This window comes from Bos javanicus, chromosome 20 (assembly GCF_032452875.1).
Source record: "Bos javanicus breed banteng chromosome 20, ARS-OSU_banteng_1.0, whole genome shotgun sequence".
Classification (NCBI taxonomy): Eukaryota; Metazoa; Chordata; class Mammalia; order Artiodactyla; family Bovidae; genus Bos; species Bos javanicus.
Genome location: NC_083887.1, coordinates 54,411,349 through 54,435,871, shown reverse-complemented (window position 1 = coordinate 54,435,871; position 24,523 = coordinate 54,411,349). Strand labels below are relative to the sequence as shown.

The 24,523-nt window shown below is 37.3% G+C and overlaps 1 non-coding gene and 1 pseudogene across 1 annotated transcript; both read left to right on the top strand.

The window, feature by feature from the left end:
* The first annotated feature begins 6,638 nt into the window (after positions 1 to 6,638).
* LOC133233367 (MARCKS-related protein-like) lies at positions 6,639 to 7,632 on the top strand (annotated as a pseudogene).
* Positions 7,633 to 12,741: 5,109 nt separating this feature from the next.
* On the top strand, positions 12,742 to 12,848 carry LOC133233841 (U6 spliceosomal RNA). Its single transcript, XR_009731889.1, has one exon. It is a non-coding gene; the product is annotated as a U6 spliceosomal RNA (small nuclear RNA).
* Positions 12,849 to 24,523: the final 11,675 nt, after the last annotated feature.

Sequence of the window (24,523 nt, the reverse complement as noted above, 5' to 3'; positions counted from 1 at the left end):
AACCTGCTCAACATCCCACCATGCAAATGCCCCTGGGGGAAAATGGCAGCAGAATCCAGCTCACCTCTCTGATTTTCCTTTTTCTCTGGAATTTTATTTTTTTTCTGTTTTAGAAGGACCTTATTAGTCTCAGGTATTTTATAAAATAACATGGAAATTCTAAAACTTAAAATTCATTAGCCACAATGGAAAACAAACAAACAAACAAACAAAAAAAACCCACTGGTTAGGCTTAACAGAAAATTGGAGGAGGCAACAGAAACAAATTGTCAGTTAACTCGAAGATGGAATTTATCGAATCTGAAGAACACAATAAAAAAAAAAAAACTGAAGAAAAATGGACAGAGACTTACAAACAATTCATGTGGTATAACGTAGTGTTATTGGAATTCCAGAATAAAATGAGACAATAATTATGGCAAGAGAAAAACTAAAGAAATAATGGCTGAAAATTTCCCCAAGGACATCAATTTACAGATCCAAGAAATGCAGTGAACGCCAAGAGTGATGAATACAAAGAAAGAAAACCACATCTTGGGCACATCATAGTCAAACTTTTGAAATATAAAGTTAAATTTTTTTAATTATGTAGGGAATATGATAAATAAGAAACAAAAATAACTGTCAATCAGAATTCTGTGTACGGAGATCTCTCCTTCAGAAATGAATATTAATAAAAAATTTTTGATAGATAAAAACAGAGAATTCATCATTCAGCTGTCTGCACTATAAGATATTAAAAAGTAAGTTCTTAAATCCAAAGGGAAATGGCACCAGATGGAAACCAAATCTACAAGGAGTAAGACTACCAGATGCAATCAATGTATATACATATATATTCATATTGCAGACTGTATATTTTCAATTTTAACACTGAAAAGTTGATGATGGAAATGCTTTAATTTTAAAATTTTAATATTTAATGTAAAACAATGAAATTCATTGAATTATACATAATGATTTTGAATGATCAAAAAAAAAAAGAAATGATTTCTCTATTTTATCTGCTTTTTTTTTTTTTTTTACCATTTTAGAGAGACACTGATCTTCCACCAGTAATTCCAGAAGTGAAGCCAGTTCAGATATTTTGAATAGTTTCATTTACCCTGGATTATTGAAATACATTTGTTTTCGTATTTAATTAACTAATTCAAATTCTGCCCTATTATAGTTCTTAATATGCCAAATCAAAGAAGTACTGATCAAGATACTCTATGGTCACATCTATTTATCGGTCAAAATTACAGCTTATCCAATATTTAGAGTTAAAAGTAACTTTCAAATCTTGTCTTCCAATCAGACACTTAGTAAATAGCATCAACATTAATACATATGTTTAAAATTGCTTGTCATGTTCATGGTAGGTCCTGTTTAATTTTATATTAATAGTGCTTGGGTCATTTAAATGGTAATGCTATGGCCTTCCCCAGAGGCGCAGTGGTAAAGAATCTGCCTGCCAATGCAGGAGACACAGGAAACTCAGCTTCTATCCCTGGGTCAGGAAAATTTCCTGGAGTAGGAAAGGCAACCGATGCCAGTATTCTTCTCTGGAAAATTTCATGGATAAAGAAGTCTGGCGGGCTACAGTCCATGGAGTTGCAAAGAGTTTGACTTGACTGAGCAACTAACACATGATGTAAGGATGTGAGCATAGACCTTTGAAACATAATTGCCTGAGTTTTAGAATCTATCCTCTACTTTCTGTATGACTGTCCAACTGAAAGTTTTGCCTCATTTTTCTGACCTAGAAGGTGAAAGATATAACTTCCCCCGCTTTTTAAGCAGGGTTTTCAAAGAGTCAGATATGACTGAGCTACTAACACTTTCACTTTTTATGATTGTTGTAAAAATTAAGAAATCTAATTTTTTAACTTTAATGGACTTAAATATTCCCCCCAATTCTTGTGTAGGAGCCCTAACTGCCCCCTCATCCATTGTAAGGTGAGTGCAGAGAAAAAGAGAGCAAGCCGAAGAGTTAGGCAAGAAAAGGGAAATTTACTAGAAGGGAAAGAGAGGATGATGGGTTCTTAAGGAGAACCAGTGTCCTGCCTTTCTGACAGGGTCCTTCTTATATCCCACCAATGAAAAATTCTCTGAAGGGATGGTTAATTTTTAGCCTGTAGTTGAGTCCTGTGGTCACGTATCCAGAGGTCTGGAATCTGATGGTCTCAGAGCTTTGAGAAGATAGGCAGCAGTGAGAAAACAGAGTGACATTTGGGCAATTTGGTCAGTCTCATGGATCACTGTGGTTTTATTTTTTGTTTGTGAAGTCAACATAATGAGCTGTCTTATCAATGAGACCCCATGTGGGCCCTTTGAGTAATAAATAGGTTCAGTTGGGCCATTTGAGAGATAAACAGATTTAGATGGGGTCATGAGAATGAAGACATGATTATGAGAATGATGACAAGATTAGCCCCCTTTATGAAGAGAGATGTCAAAGTGCATTCTCTCTTTCTCCCCTGTCTCTTCCTGCCATAGGGGAACATAGTGAGAAAGTGACTGTCTATGAGCCAGAAGGAGCGTTCTCACAGCCATGCTGAAAACTTGATATTAGATTTCTAGTCTCCAGAACTGTAGGAGACACATTTCTGTTGTTTAAGTCACTTAGTCCGTGGTATTTCATGATAGCAGCATGGACTGAAAACACTGTCTTACATCTAGTAACAGATGGATACACAACACTTGGCTCTCCAGAAGAACTCAAATAGTCCATAAGAGGGGAAATGTACCCGTTGTTTTTCAGAGAACATGTCTTCTAAACTACTGGATGAGTTATCCATGCTGTGAATACATCTGATTGCAGTATTTTGTTTCATACAAAATTTCTTGTTTTGTTTTAGGTTAATAGTGAAACCTACATTTGCAAAGAGCATAGATTTCTCACTTTTATTTAATATCATCATACAATTCTTTGATCCATATTCTCCTCAAGTCACAGAGATCTTTCTTCTTAAACTTGAGGTGGCTTTTCTTGACCATAAGAATGTACAACTTTCAACCCCTGCTTTAATATATGCTCACATTTTGAAATCAAAATATTCTACTCAATTCTACTTTTTATGTCAAGTGTGTACAGAATAGATTCACTCAAATTTTTATTACAGAATTTCTTTAATATCAATTTTGAATATGAAGGAAAGATTTTTCTGGGAGAATAAAATATAGAATGAGTAGATTGATTTTTCCATAATTTTACCCAAAATAAATTTGACTATACAACTTACATCTTGGAGTTGAGTACAACATTCCCTTAGAGTATTTTTTAGATAGTAATTAAATAATATTTAAACCCAGTAATACTTAAGAGGACATAGTCTCATTATTTGCATGTATAATAGAAAAGAAACTTCTGCTGATATTCAGTTTGAATTACAACTAGAAATATTGGAGAGTATAGCTTCCCTGGTTGCTCAGATGTTAAAAATCTGCCTACAATGCAAGAGACTGGGTTTGATTGCTGGGTTGAGAAGATCCCCTGGAGAAGGAAATGGCAACCCACTCCAGTATTCTTGCCTGGAGAATTCTATGGACAGAGGAGCCTGACTGTCTATAGTTCAGAGGGTCGCAAAGAGTCAGACACGACTAAGTGACTTCACAAAGCATGGAAAGAGTTAAAATTTTAATGATAATATAAAGTGAAATAGAGGCTGATGCCTGGTTTCAATTTCTTAAAAATGAGATTACAAAAATTCAATAAAAATATTTCTAAAGGAAAAAAGAAAAACTGTTCTTGTGACAAAAAAAAATCATATATTTGTGATTATCCAGCCTATCCCTAGTACAAGTTCTTTATATTTTATATAAGGCATTATCTTTTCTTGCTTCGTGAAGAGTAAAGGTCAGCTGTAAGCAGCACCCTGAGAAATTCCCAGGAATATTTTGTGATCCAGCAAAAGCTGATGTTGAGACATTGGTACGAACAAAAAAGATAGAGTGACCACCAGATAATATTGACAAGAAAGTTTACTGTTTTCTGTTACCACATTTTGATCTTAATTTCCTCATTGGAAAATTGATTATTTTATGTATTTATTTTTTCTTTAAAAAGATTAGGGGGTTTTACATTGATAAATGTGCATAATTTCAATGCACATTGATTATATATTCATAATATTAGTATATATATTGAAATTATATTAATATAATTAATATAATGGAAGTTGTGGATTAATATATTTATTTTACACTTAGTTACTTCCTGAAAATGTAACTTTGCAAAGAAATTAGATAGGAACTAGTTTTATTTTTACAATGATGAGATGCTTTGGACAGGGAAGAAACTAATAAAGAGTTCCTAAGTGGCTCAATTCTGGCAGAAAATGATAATAGAAAGAGCAATCTAATATGACTCTCAATATCTGCTACTGTGGGTGCTGCTGTGTGCTTCCTTGCTCAGTAGTCCCATGGACTGTAACCCACCAGATTCCTCTGTCCATGGAATTTTACAGGCAGGAATACTGGAGGGGGTTGCCATCTCCTACTCCAGGGGATCTTCCTGACTCAGGGATCAAAACCCACATCTCTTGCATCTCCTGCATTGGCAGGCAGTTGCTTTATCACTAGCGCCACTTGGGGGCTTTGCTACTGTCAGAATAATTATGAAGCTTATTAAACTGTGAAATTAAAAAAAAAGTTTTTTCAAAAATGTATACAGCTTTATTGAAATATAATTATTTAACATTGTATTTATTTATGGTGTATGATGTGTTGACTTTGCTACTGTTTAGTTGCTAAGTTGCATCTAAACTCTTTGCATCCCCATGGATTGTAGCCCACCAGGCTCAGTCCAAGGGATTTCCCAGGCAAGAATACCGGAATGGATTGCCATTTCTGTCACCAGTGTTTCTTCCTGATCCAGAGATCGAACCTGAGGTTCCTGCATTGGCAGGTGGATTCTTTACTGCTAAGTCACCAAGGAAATTTTTATAACATATTGACTAGATACATGTAAATGTCTGAAATGATTAAAACAGTAGGGTTAATTTCATTTCCTGACATAATCATTTATTTTCTTGTGATGAGAGCATGTGAAAAATCTGTTCTAACAACTTTCATTATGAACTATAGTCAAAATGCTATGATTTAGAGCCTCAGAACTTACTCATCTTGTAACAGGAAGATTGAACACTTTGACTAAAATCTCCCCATTTCCCTCAACTCCTAATCTTTGATAACCACTATTATACTCTCCATGAGTCTGACTTTTAGAGACTCTCTATATAAGTGAAATAATGCAGTTTTTGTCTTTCTCAGAATGATTTATTTCACTTAGGCCAATTCACTCAAAGTTCATGCATGATGTAACAAAGCTAAGAATTTTCCTTTTTCTAGTGACTGAATAGTATTTCATATATATATACATATATATATATACACACACACACTATACATTATGTATGTAATATATCTTTGTTTATCCATAGATAAACAGGCTGTTTCCATGTCTTGGCTATTATGAATAGTGCCTTAATGAACATGGGAATGAGGATACTCTCTGAGATCCTGCTTTCTCTTTCCTTTGGATATATACACAGAAATAAAATTGTTGGATTATATATTAGTACTATTTCTAATTGTTTGAGGAAACTCCTTATTGTTTTCCATAACACCTGACCGATTTACATTCCCTTCAACAATGGGCAAGAAAGTTTCCCTTTTATCCACATTCTCACAAACACTTTACCTCTCTCTCTCTCATAATAGCCAATATGAGATGTTATATCACTAGGGTTTGGATTTGCATTTCCCTGATGATTAGTAATTTTTAGAATATTTTCATGTATCTGTTGACCATTTATACAGTACCTTTTGAGAAATGCCTATTCAATTCCCTTACCCATCTTTAAAATCAAACTTTATTTGGTACTGAGTTATATGAATTGTTTATATATTTTGGATATCAACTTCTTTCACATATATGATTTGAAAATATTTTCTCACATTCTGTAGAATATATTTTCATTTTGTTCATTGCATCTTTTGCTATGCATAAGCTTTTGATTTGATATAGTCCCACTTACTAAGTTTTGCTTTTATTCTTATACTTTTGGTGTCATATTTAAAAAATTATTGTCAAGACAGATGTTAACAAACTTTTTCCTAAATATTCTTCTCAGAGTTTTGTGGTTTCAGGTCTTATGTTTAAGTCTTTAATTTTGAGTTAATTCTTGTGAGCAGTGTATAATAGGGATGTAATTCCTTTCTTTCCCATGTGATTATGTAGTTTTCTCAACTTCCTTTATTGAAGACTAGCATTTTCCTAACAAGTATTGTTTGCTTCATATTCAAATGCTAATTAATGTATATGTGAAGGTTTGTTTCTGGGCTCTCCATTCTGTTCCATTACTCTATGTGTGTACTTTTATGTCAGGAACTTACTGTTTTGATTATTATATCTTTGTTGTATAGTTATCTTGATTGTTTTACAGCATTTATATTTAAGCCATTTCTCTTTAAATTTTCCCAAAGAAGAAAACAAAATGTCCAGAACTCATACATTACACAAATCATGGTATATTAAATTTCACAGATCCTGCTTCACTTCTAAATTTCATTTGATAAAAATCAAATAATTTTCCTTATACAAATATTTTCAGTTCTCAAATTTTTATAAAATTAAAATAATGTCAAGGCGTTCTGGCCAGAAGCAGAGAAGTGGTGGTCACAACTAACAGAGGTGCACCTCGGTTTCCCCCAACACCCTCCACCCTCAGACCCCATCCCCATCCCTCTAACCCCGAGACCCACCCAACCAAACAATTCCCTGTGCTGGGGTGACTCTGGGGCTGCCCCAGCAGAAACCCCCAACCATGGGCAGCCAGAGCTCCAAGGCTCCCTGGAGTGACCTGACTACCAAGGAGGCAGAAGATGCTTCCCCCTCCACAATTGACAGACAGGGGAATGGCCCCCCATGAAAAGCAATGGAGACTTATCCCCTCAAAGGTGAAGGGGAGTCAACCCTCAAAAACGGAACAGAGGAGGTAGCAGGGGCCACTGGTGATGCCATAGAGCCAGGATCCCCTAGGTAGAGAGCTGAGGCCAAGGTGGGAAGGGGTGCCCCCATGGAGACCCTCAAGAAGAGGAAGATATTCTCTTTCAAAAAACCTTCCAAATTGAGTAGCCTGTCCTCAAGAGAAATCAGAAGGAGGGTGGGGGTGATTCGTCTGCCTCCTCACCCGCAGAGGCAGAGCAGGAGCAGGGGGAGATGGTTCCCTGCAGCAATGAAGGCACTGCCCAGGAAGGGAAGGCCATTGCCACTCCTTAGAGCCAGGAGCACCAGGCCAAAGGGGCGCACTATCTCCAAGGGAGGAGCACAGAAGAGGCAGGACCAGGTGGCAGAGCCATCCACTCCCTCGGGGCCAGTGGGTGGCTCCACACCAGCAAGCAAGCAGAATGAGTACCTGGGTGAGGGCAGGCGGGTGATCTCTAAGCTGCCGAAACTTGGTCCTTGTGAGCTCCCTGCCTAGACCTGGTGCCTCTGCTGCCTTCTTGCACCCAGAAAGGAACGAGGCTGTTGCCTTCTAGCCACATTGCCTCTCTTTCTCTCCCTCCTGTGGATTCTCCCATCATCCATCTGGTCTTCCTCTAAAGGCAAGTTGAAGATGGGCCCTTCCAGTTTCCCAAGTTAGGTTTGTGACATGAAATACTCTTGCTCTTGACCAACCTCCTTCCCTTCCTCACCTGTGCTGAAGGCAATTGCTCGTTTTCTTTCCCAATTATTTTCCAGGTAGGTTTTGTTTACCAGCTTCCCTGGTGGCTCAGATAGTAAAACATCTGCCTGCAACGTGGGAGACCTTGGTTCGATCCCTGGGTCGAGAAGATCCTCTGGAGAAGGAAATGGCAACCCACTCCAGTACTCTTGCTTGGAAAATTCTGTGAATGGAGGAGCTCGTGGGCTACAATCCATGGAGTCGCAAAGAGTCAGACACAACTGAGCGACTTCATTTTCCTTTCACTTTTTGTTTACTCCCCAATCCCTGAGCCAGATGTGGGGGCACCACACTCCCAAACTCTGAGTGTAGTCCAACTTTTCCCTGTTGAGCTTTCAGTCTCTCTTGCTGTGCCTAGGGGAACCTGGGCTGGGGAGGACAATGCCCCTCCCTAGGTTTTTATAGATGCCTGACTCAAGTTCAAACAAACAAACAAAATATATCAAATATGTCTCCTAGCATACATCCAGATATATAATGCATTTCTAAACAATGTATAAAACTGTATATTAGAAAAATAGATAAAATATAAAATAGTGTATTATTTGGCAGATATACTGAATCCCAATGTCAGCTACTATCTACACAAGTGTTACTTTCTCTGGTGTGGTGTTTATTTATCATACTCTTCAAAATATTAGGAAAACATTCTTGACCTATAGAATATATAGAAATAATGACTATTTTCCACTATCTAAGTCTAGAATGATAAAGTCCTTCAAATATATGACTGTAAAAAGGATTGCTCTTACATGGAAATATTACACTAGTCTCTGTCTCCTGTCTATATTGTACAGCTCTGTCCCAGGTGTGAAATGTGAAAGTCGCTCAGTTGTGTCTGAATCTTTGTGACCTCATAGACTATACAGCCCATGGGGTTCTCCAGGCCAGAAAACTGGAGTGGGTAGCTGTTCCCTTCTTCAGGAGATCATTCCAACCCAGGTATCAAACCCAGGTCTCCCCAATTGCAGGCAGATTCTTTACCAGCTGAGCTACCATGGAAGTACAATAATACTGGATTGGGTAGCCTACCCCTTCTCCAGGGGATCTTCCTGACCCAGGAATTGAACCGAGGTCTCCAGCATTGCATGATTCTTTATCAGCTGACCTACCAGGGAAGCCCAGGTGACTCAGTAGTAAAGAATACACCTGCCAATGAAGGAGAAGCAGGGGATGTGGGTCTGATCTCTGAGTTGGAAAGTCCCCCTGGAGAAGGATATGGCAACCCACTCCAGTATTCTTTCCTGGGAAATCCCATGGGCAGAAGAGCCTGGTGGGCTACAGCCCATAGGGTCACAAAGAGTAGGACACAACTGAGCGCACAGACATATTTATGAAATGTTTTCTCCAATTGCCATCACTAGCTAATTCAAGTCATTCTGAATATTGCTAAAGTATTTCTTCATTTGGGCTTCCCTGGTGGTTCAGAAGGTAAACAATCTGCTTACAATGCAGAAGACCCAGTCTCTATCCTTGTATTGAGAAGATCCCTTGAATAAGGAAATCAAAACCTACTCCAGTGTTTTTACCTGAGATATCTCACAGACAGAGGAACCTGGCAGGCCACAGTCCAAAGGGTCGCAAAGAGTCAGATACAACTGTGTGAAATTTCTTTATTTAGGAAGACTTCAAATTATTTTATAATTATATTTACCTGTCTACTTTGATAACTGTAATTTCTTTGAAATGTCAGTATGTACATACACTGAAAACCTGCATAGCGTGTGGGTATCTTGGAAACTTGTGTATGTACACACACACACACACACAGTTGGGTGCATCACTGACTCAATGGACGTGAGTTTGAGCGGCTCTGGGAGTTGGTGATGGACAGGGAAGCCTGGTGTGCAGTACATAGTCCATGGGGTCGCAAAGAGTTGGACATGAGTGCCTGAACTGAACTGAACTGAATTATTTCTAAGGTAATTTGAAGACATAGGATTTGAATCAGAGGGTCTATTTTCAGTTTTTAACCACCTTTTTTACTTTCATTATGTAACAGCAGAATCACACGTAAATAGGTCACTTAAGATTTAGAATCTCATTAAAAATCTTTCATACTGGGAGAATGAAGAATCTTTGATTTGCTTTATGTTTTAAATATAACTTTTTAAGTTTTACAGATTTTTTTTCTTTCACTACAGAGAAAGGCATAGTTCTGATAATTATTCTGCTTTTTGCAAATTATCAGAAGGATGTAAAGTGTATTTACTGACATTAATAAGTTACTCTTTGGCATCATTATTCACTAATGAGCTTGTTTCAGAATGTTTGCAAGCTTATGTGACAGGATGACATTTTATTATATGAATAAGGTCAACTCTGTTGTTTAGTCCTTGAAAGAAAAAAAAATTCTTCTTGAAATGTGAAGCTATTAAGTACATTTGACTCAAAGCTTGCTTTAAAGTCAAGAAGTGGCATCTCAAATTCATGTAGCTGCTCTAACCTATGAGGTGGAATTTTGGCAATTATAAGGGGATGTCAGGAGGTACTTTGCAGATAGTGATTAGCCATGTTAAAGGTTATGTTCAAGCTAAATTTTGAATGGCACAGTGGCTATTATTTAAAAGAGCAAGATATATAGACTTAGAAGTTGAAATGTAAAGTTTGCTCTGTCTTCCTTGAAACTTCCTTGCCTTCATCATCTACTGTCATTAAACATATCAGGACCACCATAATTAGGGGCTCTAAGAAACAAGTACACATTATTTTTAGTTGCCTCAGATGCCAAAAAAAAAAAAAAGGACTTGGGTTTTGGTCTTTAGAAAATGAGAAAGTTTGGGAATGTTGGCATAAATCTCTGAAATTGTGAGATTGACTTTTTACTAACATAACTCTTGTGACTGTAGAATAAATTGAAATGAAAAAAAATCATCTAGAAAGAAGCATATCTCAGTGAAAGGGAAATTTTAAAGCCCTTGATTATGACAGTATTCCTTTTTGCCAACTGCATTTATCTCATTATAATAATTTTCAAGTTGATTAAGGTGATTACTGTTATAATCATTATATAATTGTTATAATATAACTTGGAATATAAGGAGAAGGAAATAAAGTAGCATTTTCACTGGTGATTACAGAGAAGATATATAGGGAGTAAGTTTAATAAAACACTGTCCTGTAAGGTGAGCAATATTTTGAAAGACTAAAATGTGGAGTGCTTTGTTTTATCTCTCAGTAATTGCAGGAGCCCAGCTGCATTCACTCATGTCTCCTTTGAATGCTTTGTGAATAGTAAGCGCTATTAGGAGACAGTGAAAGTTGTTTCCATATATTTTCTCTTCCCTTAAGTAAAGGTATATTTTCAGTGAACTAAAAACAAAAAAACTTTTTAGTCAATTTTTGTTGGAGTACAGTTGTTTGTTTGTTCTGCTACATTGTGCAGCATATGGGATCTTAGTTCTCCAATCAGGATGGAACACCATGTTTCCTTGCCTTGGAAGCATGGAATCTTAACCTCTGGACCACTAGGGAAGTCCCTTCAGTGAGTTTTTAGGTATATGATAATTGACTTCTTTGACCTCAATAATATAAAACTATAAGGCAGACAAATTTCAAGATTTGATATATACTAAAAATGAGATCTAACTTCTATGCAGATGTGTTTCATTATCTCAGGCAAGCTTCCATTCTTTTTGCTGTGACCTGTATGCATCATAACTTGGTTAGGCTGAAATGTGAATCAAGGCTACAGAGATAGAACAGAATGAAGCACCTAAGGGAGCCCATGAGAGCGCAGCCTGTTTGAGTATACAGGAAACAATGCTGGGAGGAAGGTTGGAGAATAGCAACATGGACTATCAAACTTTGGATTTCCCAAACTCAGTCATCTAATTCTACATGCTTTCTTCTCAAAGTAGATTCTTTTGGCAGGTAGGGATTGAAACATACTGTATTCAAGTGGAGGTGCAACATAAGGAGTCTGCATGTAGGTAACAGTGATGATAACATTTGGCAAAGTGATAGTGAATGTCCTATGCAAAGGATTGAAAGCTTGATCCATGTGACTTGAGATAGCACAGCAATAACTAATCGGACTCCATAGAGAAGAGATCAGGATCTGTGGCAGCAGCAAACAGGAGGAAATAATAATTTAAAAAACATTGCCATTTGAGAGATCTCTCAAATTCATCATTGTACGTATGCACAGTGAGCAACTAACACACTCAGTCATCAGGCATGTCCGACTCTGTGACCCTACGGACTGTAGCCCACCAGACTCCTCTGTCCATGGATCTTTCCAGGCAAGAATCCTGGGGTGGATTACAATTTCCTCCTCCAGAAGATCTTCCTACTCAGGCATCAAACCTACAACTCTTTTGTCTCCTGCATTGGAAAGCAGGTTCTTTACCACTAGCACCACCACAGAAGCCCCAGATTCATCATTAGTGCTCTAGGAAAACATTGCTCTTTTCAGGGAACATGGCTCAGTTTAAGGGGCATTTTCTTTGACAATTAGGCAAGAATGAATGAGGAGAAAGAATTTGGAACTTGCTACCATTATATTTTGTAATATTTTTATATTCATATTTAACTTAATATGTATGTTGTAAATCGTTTCAGAAGTACAGAATGAGAGCAAATGTCCAATTTTAATCTTAGCCTCAGATTTTAAATATATGTATGCATAAAGTGAATAAATTGCAATCAATTAATATACAGATAAGTATTAATACAATCTTGAGAGTTTTATTTAGGAGACTTAAATAAGGGAAAACACAAATAAACAAAATAGGAAGAAAAAAGTCAGTAAACCACAATGGAGTCCAAGCACCTCACTACTCAGACATGAATGAAGACACACACTTGGTTATACATACTAAAGATTCTACTAAGGGTAAGGATAATTATTTACCTGATTTGAAGAACTGTAGATCAGATTATATATTCAAGACTTTTCAAAATTAGAGCTAGTGTTATATGATTAGAGTATGTAAAGCAATTATGATCCTGTCCCTGAAAATAGTGTTTTAAAATAATATCTTCTATTGGATTTTCAGTTCCTAAGGTGACTTTTAAAACTATTTTGGTGCTCACTTCAGCAATACCTGTGTTAAAATTAGAACCATACAGAGAAGAATAGCATGGCCCCTGCTTAAGGATGACATGTAAATCTGTGAAGTGTTCCATATTTTTGAAAAGGTTATTTAAAAAGGAATGTATATATAACTGAAGCACTTTGTTGTATAGCAGTAATTAACATAATATTGTAAGCCAATTACACTTCAATAAAAACAAGTTAAAATTTTATTTTAAAATAAAAATTGGATATATTTAAGGTATAAAATGTGATTCAATATACATATGAAAAGTTTACTACAGTCAAGTTAATTAACATATCTTTTCCTCACATAGCAATCTTTTGTGATCAAAGCACCTGAAATCTACTCTAAAATTTGCAGGAAAGTCAATGAATTTTAAAAATTCCCTTCTATATTTAAAGGTCACAAATTAGACATATCATATGAATCTCTTAGAACAATGATATGCAATTATAAGTAAATGTTTTAAAAGTGATATTACCAATACAAATTCTGTATATTGTATCACCCTTAAGTAAAATATTAGTGTATTTTATTTTTTTATTAGTGTATTTTAAAAATAATTTTTTAAAGGTAGAGACTAACTTGATGTCACATTTATAAGTATATTTACTCACATATTCATGGGATTCATTCTAATAAGAACTATATACTCAGACTAAGTAAATTCATATTTTTTCACATATGTTCAAAAGTGCTCTGAGTGATAAACTACCCTCGTATCACTAATCTTGTCACTTCAGTAGCCTACAGATTTTTCTCTTGGAAATCAAGTTTGGACTGATTAATATCTACTGCCTTATGAATCTCAAAACTATTAGGCTGAAACAAGGTGTTATTTGATGATTGTAAGTTTGATGCATAAAGCAGGGTGCTCAAAGCTGGTACTCTGGGACAACCCAGAGTGATGGGGTGGGGAGGGAGGTGGGAAGAGTTTTCAGGATGGGGTGATACATGTGCATCCATGGCTGATTCATGTCAATGTATGAAAAAACCATCACAATATTGTAAAGTAATTATCCTCCAGTTGAAATAAATTAATTTAAAATATTAAAAAAAAAAGTATCATCTCTTAATGGACAGCTACAAATCCCAAGTAAGAAAAACAGCAGATGGATATAAAATGAGCCAATCACAATCAAGGAAAGGCTTATGTTTGAGGCTAACAGGAATCTAACTCATTCTGACTTATTTATCTTTCTATCTGCATAGCTTTGCATGCTGTCAAATACATAACGGGAGTTCAGTAATTGCATTGTGAAGAGATTTATACTACTTAAAATATTAACAAAGTAATGGCCTTCCTAAATAATTTTCACTCCCCAATTCATTGTGAATGTAATGTTGTTTCTTAATTTGTAATCAAATTAATAAATGTGCATGCCATAAATATCAAATGGTATTGAGTTATGAAAATAGAGATGTCTTAGTTGACATGCTGTAGTTTTCAGCCCTGCTTCTCTGAGGCAATCACATCCACAACTTTTTACTTTTTCCTCTGGCATTCACCCCATTTTTCTAAATGTATGTTTTATGACCACTTTGTAGTTTAATGATTTTGATCATCATCAATTCACTTACTTTAATAGTAGATGAAGATTTAACTCTTCAATACTTTCCCTCCAAAGTCTCCCTTCTTGCACTAGTATTCTTACTAATATATTGTTGTTCAATTCCTCAGTTGTATCCAACTCTTTGCTACCCCATGGCCTGTAACATGCCAGGCTTCCATGTCGTTCAACATCTCCCGGAGCTTGCTCAAACTCATGTCCATTGAGTCGGTGATACCATCCAACCATCTCATCCTCTGTCATCCCCTTCTCCTTCTGCCTTCAATCTTTCCCAGCATCAGGGTCTTTCCTAATGAGTTGGCTCTTCGCATCAGGTGGCCAAAGTATTGGAGCTTTATATAGCTGTCCTTGATTGCTGTTTTAATCAAAGATGATTACATTATTTTAAATAATTAAGTACTGTTCACAGCTGATCCAGAATTTTTGTTTGTTTATGCACCTCAACAGACTTGTCCTAAGTTTATAATATTGTTTTCTTATAGCTATTTATGCTCCTACTTTTAAATTTCCTGAAATCTTCCAACAGATATATAAACACATAGATGGGTTCTAAGTACTTTGTTGTAACTGTACAGTCACTAAGTCATGTCCAACTCTTTGTAACTCTTTGTGACTCCATGGACTGTAGCCCTCCAGTCTTCTCTCTCCATGGGATTTCCCAGGCAAGAATACTTGAGTGGGTGGTCATTTCCTCCTCCAGGTGATCTTCCCAACATAGGGACTGAGGCCATGTCTCCTGCATTGGCAAGCAGATTGTTTACCACTGAGCTACCAGGGAAGCCTGTTCTGTACACCCGCTATTAAAATATCAACTTGTGCTAAATTATGATTATTTTCAGTCCTTCTGAATAAAAATTTGAATGGTTTATTCCTATGTTGATTATGTAATTTTGATTTTTTTTCTAAAATGTTATGGTGATTTTTTTTATATGTTGTCATAACAATATATTTTAAAGTCAATTTTAATAACTGTATAATTCTTACAGTGTAGCTTCCTTAATGTAGTTAGTTATTTCTCCTTGTTCTGGGACATGTTGGTATCTGGAGAACTGACATTCCAGAGAGGCTAGAAATGTGGTCTCCCCTAGGCTAAGTTTTTTTTTTTTTTTTTTTAATAGCAGGGACAACAAGGAAGCCACTGATGCAGCAGGAATGTAGTGAGTTTCGAAAGGAGCAGCTGATGAGGTCAAATGGGTAACAGGTATACACTATAACTTCTAATCAGTTTGCTGTGGCCTTGAAGACACAGCCTCTAGAAGTCCTGTAGCAGCATGCAAGGAAACACATTCTGTCAACAGCCACACAAATGTAGCAAAAACTTCAACCCTCATCTGATACCTTGATTTCGGCCTGGACAGACCTCAAGGAAAGAATCCAGCTGACTATTGCCTGGAAACTTTACTCTCAAACTCCTTTAGTAAGTGTGTGGTACTTTGCTAAGAAGCAATAGAGAACTGACTAACTCTAGAAAGCTTTCATTCAATTGTGTTTCAGTGCTTTGCTATATCCAGAATGTTTTCTTTTTTAAAAATATTCAGTTCTCTTTAATCTAAATTTTTTTCATGCAGTGATAAAATATTTTTTTCCACAACTAATAAGTTTTTCAACTGTGCAGATTGCAGGTAACAGCTTTAAATATAAAGTGATTGCCAACAAATTAATTTTAGAAGCTAAAACCACTGCTGTATGACACTATCACCTATGATTTGGAAGCACAATCTGCCAACTTCCTACAAGTAACATTAGAGCACTCACCTACTCGATGAAAATGCATGATGACAAATATAGAACTAAAGATCTCTATTCCTTACGTTCCCCTGAAAGGTGTATTTTATGGTGGGCATATATTTATATAATATTTATATATGCTTACACAGTAATACACATTCTCTGAATATAGTAATATATAAAATAAGTTTGTATAAACACACATTTCTTTGAGGCTTGTTCTCTGGCCTGACTTCTAACTAAATACCACCCACTCTGAAGGCTATTTAAATGTGATGAAAAGCTGAGGTATTGCATAAAGAGGACTAAAAATAGACCACTTTTAGAGCTTTATTGATGTTTTTATAAGGCAGGAAAATGTTTCCTGCAAGTTTGAATTTTACCACACAGTTACATGTAGCTACAAATCACGTTACTATGACTTTTCTGGAAAAAAAAAGAAAAACACAATTTGAATTCATTTGAGGATAACAGATTTAAGAGGGAGAAAAAAGCTATTTCAACAAAGGAGAAAAAAAAAAAGTCCTTAAGGCAAAAAATGGAAGACAAGGAAAATGAACATCCTTAGGGCAAATAATGAAGAAAAGAAAGGAGCAAAGTGTTAGGAAAAATTTAAATATTGATCTAGGCATGTGGTTTTATAAGATACAGTTTACTTGTTAATATATTTCTTCATTTACCCTCTTTCTCCTTCTCTCTCTTCCTCCCTGAATCTCTCTCTCTTCATACACATGCTCATTTTTTATATTACCAGATCATATTTGTTATTTTGTTTAGAATGCCTCTTTCTACTTTTATTTAATATTCTCAGTCATGTCTGACTCTTTGTAACCCCATGGACTATAGCCCACTATGTTCCTCTGTCCATGGAATTTTTCAGTTAAGACTACTGGAGTGGGTTGCCATTTCCTCTTCCAGGGAATCTTCCCAATTCAGAGAATAAACCTGTGTTTTCTACATTGGCAGTCGGATTCTTTAGCGCTGTGTCACCTGGAGGCCCCCTTACTACATTTGATCTTAGCCAAAAGGTCTTGTTAACAAATTCTTTGAAGATTTTGGTATCAAGTTTATAGTGATCTCATAAGATGAAGCAGGAAATATACTTTTTCTCTATTTTTCAGAAGTGTTGGTATAAAACCACATTATTTTACCCTACAAGTTTTTCTCCCTAAAATTTGCCACTTAGCTCATCTGTTCCTGGAGTTTTCTCTGTGGGAAGATTTAAATTAAGGCTTCTGTTAGCAGATTTAGAACTATTCAGATTGTCTTTTGTCAGTATTGCTAAACTAAGCAGTTCGATTTTAATTGCATGTAGATTTTACCCCCAAATGGCAAATGGTACACAAAATTATATTATTATTCTATTAATAGTGTCTGCATGATTGACAATAAAGTTTCCATTTATAATCCTTATATTATGTCTGCTCTCCTCTCCTCTCTTTCTTCTCTTCTAACTGCTCAGCAAAATTCTGAAAATGGGGAATTATGGAGTAGAGATATTACCTAGGGCCAGATAAACTAACTTTAGAACATTGACTTTGTTCCATGGTAGGGCCTAGAGGTCATTCTGTTTGCAAAAATGATCTATGATGTGCTGGTTTGAGGAGTGGTATCATCTTTCTTTCTTTCATTCCATGGATACAGCATAAAATCACATCAACATCAGTATTCAAGATCTCGAAAATATGAGGGGTGCTGATTACATTCATATTTCCACTCAATTTACTAGAATGAATCCTCTAAACGGCATGGTGGATGAGAGTGGACAATTCCAAAGTCACTAAAAAGTGGCTCCATTTGCAGCTTCTGTGTAGATATAGCATCTTTGGTGGATTGGGTTAATATATCTTTCTGTAATCTCTGCTCAGAAAGCTCTGTACAGATACACAGGAATATTTATGAAGCAATGCCAGCAGTAAAGAAGGACAGACAGAGGTTCAGAATCTAAGGAGTTGACAAATATCAATTGCATTACTAACTGACATGTATATATATGCTTTCCACATTCTTAAATATTGTCAATATTTTACTACTAAACCATGAAAGTATTCTAAAAAGAAATATTAGTCCAAATTTCTATTGATAAGCTATAAATACATTGCTTTACTTTTTCTCTGATCTTTTTGTTTAAGAAGTGTGTTTGTGTGTGTATACACATATATAATAGCAGTCAATCCTAAAGGAAATTAGTTCTGAATATTCATTGAAAGGACTAATACTGAAGCTGAAATTCCAATACTTTGGCCACTGGATGTGAAGGGCTGACTCTTTGGGAAAGACCCTATTGCTGGGAAAGATTAAAGGCAGGAGGAGAAGGGGACAATAGAGGATGAAATAGTTGGATGGCATCACAGACTTGAAAAACATGAGTTTGAGCAAGCTCTGGGAGCTGGTGATGGACAGGGAAGCTTGGCATACTGCAGTACATGGGGTCACAAAGAGTCGGATATGACTGAGTGACTGAACTGGACTGATGCAATTATATAACACACACACACACACACACACACATTCCACTGTGTATTATATCATATCATTGGAATGAAATGTTTCAAATAAGTTACTTGAAATCTTCTAAAAATGATTTAATTTTTTTGACCAACTCTACTCCTAAAAGAGAAAAATAGTTATTACAGTATATAAAGTTCACATGCTAAGTTGCTTCAGTCATTTCTGACTCTTTGTGACCCCATGGACTGTGGCCCTCCAGGATCCTCTGTCCATGATGTTCTCCAGGCAAGAATAGTGAAGTGGGTTGCCATTTCCTTTTCCAGGGAATCTTCACTACCAAGAGATAGAACCCATGACTCATGTCTCCTTTAGGGGCAGGTGGGTTCTTTACAGCTAGCAGCATCTGGGAAGACCAATACAAAGTTTAATTATATTAAATATAATATCATATGTTATATAAGAAAAAAATAATTGCTGCTGCTGCTAAGTCACTTCAGTAGTGTCCAACTCTGTGTGATCCCATAGATGTCAGCCCACCGGGCTCCCCCATCCCTGGGATTCTCCAGGCATAAACACTGGAGTGAGTTGCCATTTCCTTCTTCAACGCATGAAAGTGAAAAGTGAAAGTGAAGTCGCTCAGTCGTGTCCGACTCTTAGTGACCCCATGGACTGCAGCCCACCAGGCTCCTCCGTCCATGGGGTTTTCCAGGCAAGAGTGCTGGAGTGGGGTGCTATTGCCTTCTCCGAATTGCTACAGTATATAAATCTTAAATTATATATATATATATATATATAATATATATTATGTATGCATAATATATATTATATTTATATATTTTCCAGAAAATTAGAGATACAAAGGGAATATTTCATGAAAAGATGGGTGCAATAAAGGATAAAAATAGTATGGACCTAAGAGAAGCAGAAAATATTAAGAAGAGGTGGCAACAATGCACAGAAGAACAATACAAAAGTGATATTCCTGACCCAGATAACCACATTGGTGTGATCACTCACTTAGAGCCAGACATCCTGGAGTGTGAAGTCAAGTGGGCCTTATGAAGCATCACTATGAACAAGGCTAGTGGAGGTGATGGAATTCCAGCTGAGTTATTTCAAATCCTGAGAGATGATGCTGTTAAAGAGATGCACTCAATACGCCAGTAAGTTTGGAAAACTCAGCACTGGCCATGGACTGGAAAAGGTCAGTTTTCATTCCAATCATAAAGAAAGGCAATGCCAAAGAATGTTCAAACTGTCACACAATTGCACTCACTTCACATGCTAGAAAGTAATGCTCAAAATTCTCCAAGTGAGGCTTCAACAGTACGTGAATTGAGAACTTCCAGCTGTTCAAGCTGAATTTAGAAAAGGCGGAGGGAAAAAAAAAGAAAAGGCAGAGGAACCAGAGGTCAAATTGCCAACATTCCTTGGATTACATAAAAACCAAGAGAATTCCAGAAAAAAAAAAATCTACTTCTGCTTCATTGACTATGCCAAAGCCTTTGTGTGGTCACAACAAACTGTGGAAAACTCTTAAAGAGATAGGACTATCAGATCATTTTACCTGCCTCCTGAGAAACCTGTATGCTGGTCAAGAAGCAACAGTTAGAACAGGGCATGGAACAACAAACTGGTTCCAAATTGAGAAGGGAATATATTAAGGCTGTATATAGTCACCCTGCTAATTGAACTTATATGCAGAGTACATGATGCAAATTTCTGGGTTGGATGAAGCACAAACTGGAATCAAGATTGCTGGGATATGCAGATGACACCACCCTTATGGCAGAAAGTGAAGAGGAACTAAAGAGCCTCTTGATGAAAATGAAAGAGGAGAGTGAAAAAGCTGACTTAAAACTCAACATTCAGAAAAATAAGATCATGGCATTCAGTCCCATCACTTCATGACAAATAGATAGGGAAAGAATGGAAACAGTGACAGATTTCATTTCCTTGGGCTCCAAAATCACTGCAGATGTTGACTGCAGCCATGAAATTAAAGCCACTTGCTTCTTGGAAGAAAAGCTATGACAAACCTAGACAGCATATTAAAAAAACAGAGATATCACTTTGCCTACAAATATCCATATAGTTAAAGCTATGGTTTCCAGTAATCATATATGGATGTGAAAGTTGAACCGTAAAGAAAGATGAGTGCTGAAGAATTGATGCTTTTGAACTGTGGTGTTGGAGAAAACTCTTGAGAGTCTCTTGGACTGCAAAGAGATCAAATTAGTCAATCCTAAAGGAAATCAATCTTGAATATTCATTTGAAGGACTGATGCTGAAGCTGAAGCTTTGATAATTTGGCCACCTGATGTGAAGTGCCAACTCATTAGAAAAGACCTTGATGCTGGGAAAGATTGAAGGCAGCAGGAGAAGGGGACGCCCGAGGATTAGATATTTGGGTGGCATTAACGACTCAATGGACAGGAGTTTAAGCAAGCTCTGGGAGACAGTGAAGGACAGAGAAGCCTGGTGTGTTGCGGTTGATGGGGTTGCAGGCAGTCAGACATGACTGAGTGACTGAACAACAATCCATTTGTAAATTATGCATGCATTATCATAATTACATAAGATAGACTATAATAAACTTCATGTATATTTGTGCTACGTTGAGAATGCAACATAGGTTTTAAATAGATGCATTGCGTATTGCTGATTCTCTACTTCTCTCGGTAAGGATCCACAAAACCCTGACAGTCATGGGCCCACACTTGTGGCACATAGTTGCAGAAGCCAAGTTGCCAAGGTTTCCCTTTGCTTTTGTCAAAACTGCTTACCCAAGTTGACCACCTCTTCCTGAGTATATCATCGTAAACTCCGTCACAACTGGGGCCCTTGAGGATGTCCCCCTGGTCCATAGGCTGTTCACTCTTCACTTTCTGCTGTACAATGGGAGTTGCTGCCAAGCATGGACCTACAGTCTCATAATATTGCACATTAGGCACCAGTGTGGCATCACATAGGACACGATGCATATTTTCTAATGCATTTTCAGTTCTATCCAGTGAACCATCCACTGCTTCCCAGTGTTCCACTGGAGCCCATGCCGAGAGTATAGCGGCCGCATGGTACCACATGCTCTATGGTGGCCACTGGCTTCCTCCATCCAGTGTAGCCTCAGGCTCCTCTGCTGCTGCTGCTGCTAAGTCACTTCAGTCATGTCCGACTCTGTGCGACCCCATAGACCGCAACCCACCAGGCTCCGCCATCCCTGGGATTCTCCAGGCAATAATACTGGAGTGGGTTGCCATTTCCTTCTCTAATCAGGCTCTAGCTGCTGGGTATCCTGTCGACTACCCTGATTGTATCTTTGATTCTGTTCGTGATGCCAATTGTCTCTTTCACGCTGTTTGCACTGTTTACTGAACCCAGGGTAGACAAAGTACAAGCAGGAAAGCTGGAAGAAAACTCAAGGAGCTGTAGGAACGTATTTATTCTCTCCTGGCTGGCACAGCAGCTGTAGTAGCAGACACACTATACTTCTCTTGTGGATGACCCAACAGACACAGCAGTAGTAACATATCCATAATGTTGCCGACATAACATAACCTCTATGCAGCCTCAATGCCTTCTCAGATGAAGCTTATATATGCTTACTGCACAAAGTAGCACTTGACCAAGCCAGTACCTCCTGAGGCCACAGGCGCAGTGCTATAAGTGATCTCGGCTGTTACATAATCATTATTCACAAAACGTGGAGCAAGAGCTAGAGGCCGTGGATCGAGAGAGCCTGACCACACCATCTTGGCTAATTTGCTCTTTCCCTATAGATAGTAAATTGATAGAAACTTGTGAAAATCTTTGTTACTGAAAATAAATTATTTGTAATCACAAATAATCCGTCTTTGGACTGTAACACAAAACTGAAGCCTTACCTTGTTTATCTTGTGCGCGTGCTCAGTCACTCAGTAGTGTTCTACTCTTCACAATGCTATGCACTATAGCCTGCCAGGTTCCTCTGTTCACAGAATTATCCCAGCCAGAATAATAGAGTAGGTTGCCATTTTCTCCTTCAGGGGGTTATATACCATAATGGCATTTATCAGAGTTGAATTGATCTGCAGTTTACTGAAGGGTCACTTCCTACCTGAGTGAGCAATTTCAGCCCTTCAAATTATGCACATCATTCTAAACCTATGCCTATTCAATTGATGGTAGAGCAATTCTTGTTGAAGTCCAAAAATAACACTCAGATGAGTGCATATGGACTGGAGAAATTAGATGGGGTGTAACTGGCAGAGATTCAATAGAATCAATTGCTCTGATTTCACCACTTGGTAAATGGACCAGAGCTGACGGTCTAAATTGAAAATAATAGTGGGAATGTTCTACAATGGCTTTGATCCAGAGCATGTAAGGCAACTTTACAGAACAGTTTAAGTACCAGACAATTACATCCCAAAATTCAGTTAATATCTAAAAGACTCTGATGCTGGGAGGGATTGGGGGCAGGAGGAGAAGGGGACGGCCCAGAATGAGATGGCTGGATGGCATCGCCGACTCGATGGATGTGAGTTTGAGTGAACTCTGGGAGTTGGACAGGGAGGCCTGGCGTGCTGCAATTCGTGGGGTCACAAAGAGTCGGACACAACTGAGCGACTGAACTGAACTGAACTGTATTGAACTATTACATTCTTATGCTATACTTTACATTTAACATGTTTGTACAAAATAAATACTTTAGGTCACATTTTGTGTAGTTAACTGAACCACTGTTGCTGGACTTTGTCAAAAATGCCATGATAATAGGAAAAAAAATGCTTCTAGCAAAAACAATTACAATACTAATTATAGCCTAGTATAATAATAACCTTTTGCATTTCACAACTTCATGTTTAGATTCCAAACTGTCATTATCATATGTTTGTTATGCTAATGTTAGCTGACTTACAAGAATAAATGTCGAAGCAGGAAAGATCCTTTCTTGTATAGCTTTATTTTTGCTTATAATTGCTTAGTTTATATATTTAATACAACTAGGGGCTTCCCAGGTGGCGATAGTGATAAAGAACCCTCTTGCTGATGCAGGAGACATAAGAGACCCTAGTTTGATCCTTGGGTTGGGAAGAACCCCTGGAGGAGAGCATGGGATTCCACTCCAGTATTCTTGCATGGAGAATCCCATGGACAGTACAGGTTACAGTCCAGAGGGTTGCAAAGAGTTGGACATGACTGAAGCAACTTAGCAGGCACACACACACCTAATAAAACTGTAAATTTATACTTGAGTAATTTAACAAACAGAAGTTAAATGACCTATGGTTTATCTTTAGTACCTTTTATTTTTTGGGTTACATGTGAAATTATTTATATGGAATTGACAACATAGTTACTTTTTCTATATCCATTATCATGTGGAGATTATTTTCATATGATTTATATAAATATGCTATATAATAAACCCTTAAATCTAACAAAAATCAAGTGTCTTTTCCACTTTAGTGTTTTGAGAGAATGCATTTTGCAAACTGTGTGCACGTAAATGGTGGTTTCAAAACTGTATAGTTAAGTTTATTAGCATCAAATCCAATATATAGTGCTTTAGAATTAAAAAAAAACAATTCAGATCAGATCAGATCAGTGGCTCAGTCGTGTCCGACTCTTTGCAACCCCATGAATCGCAGCACACCAGGCCTCCCTGTCCATCACCAACTCCCGGAGTTCACTGAGACTCACATCCATCGAGTCAGTGATGCCATCCAGCCATCTCATCCTCTGTCGTCCCCTTCTCCTCCTGCCCCCAATCCCTCCCAGCATCAGAGTCTTTTCCAATGAGTCAACTCTTTGCATGAAGTGGCCAAAGTACTGGAGTTTCAGCTTTAGCATCATTCCTTCCAAAGAAATCCCAGGGTGGATCTCCTTCAGAATGGACTGGTTGGATCTCCTTGCAGTCCAAGGGACTCTCAAGAATCTTCTCCAACACCACTGTTCAAAAGCATCAATTCTTTGGCGCTCAGCCTTCTTCACAGTCCAACTCTCACATCCATACATGACCACAGGAAAAACCAGA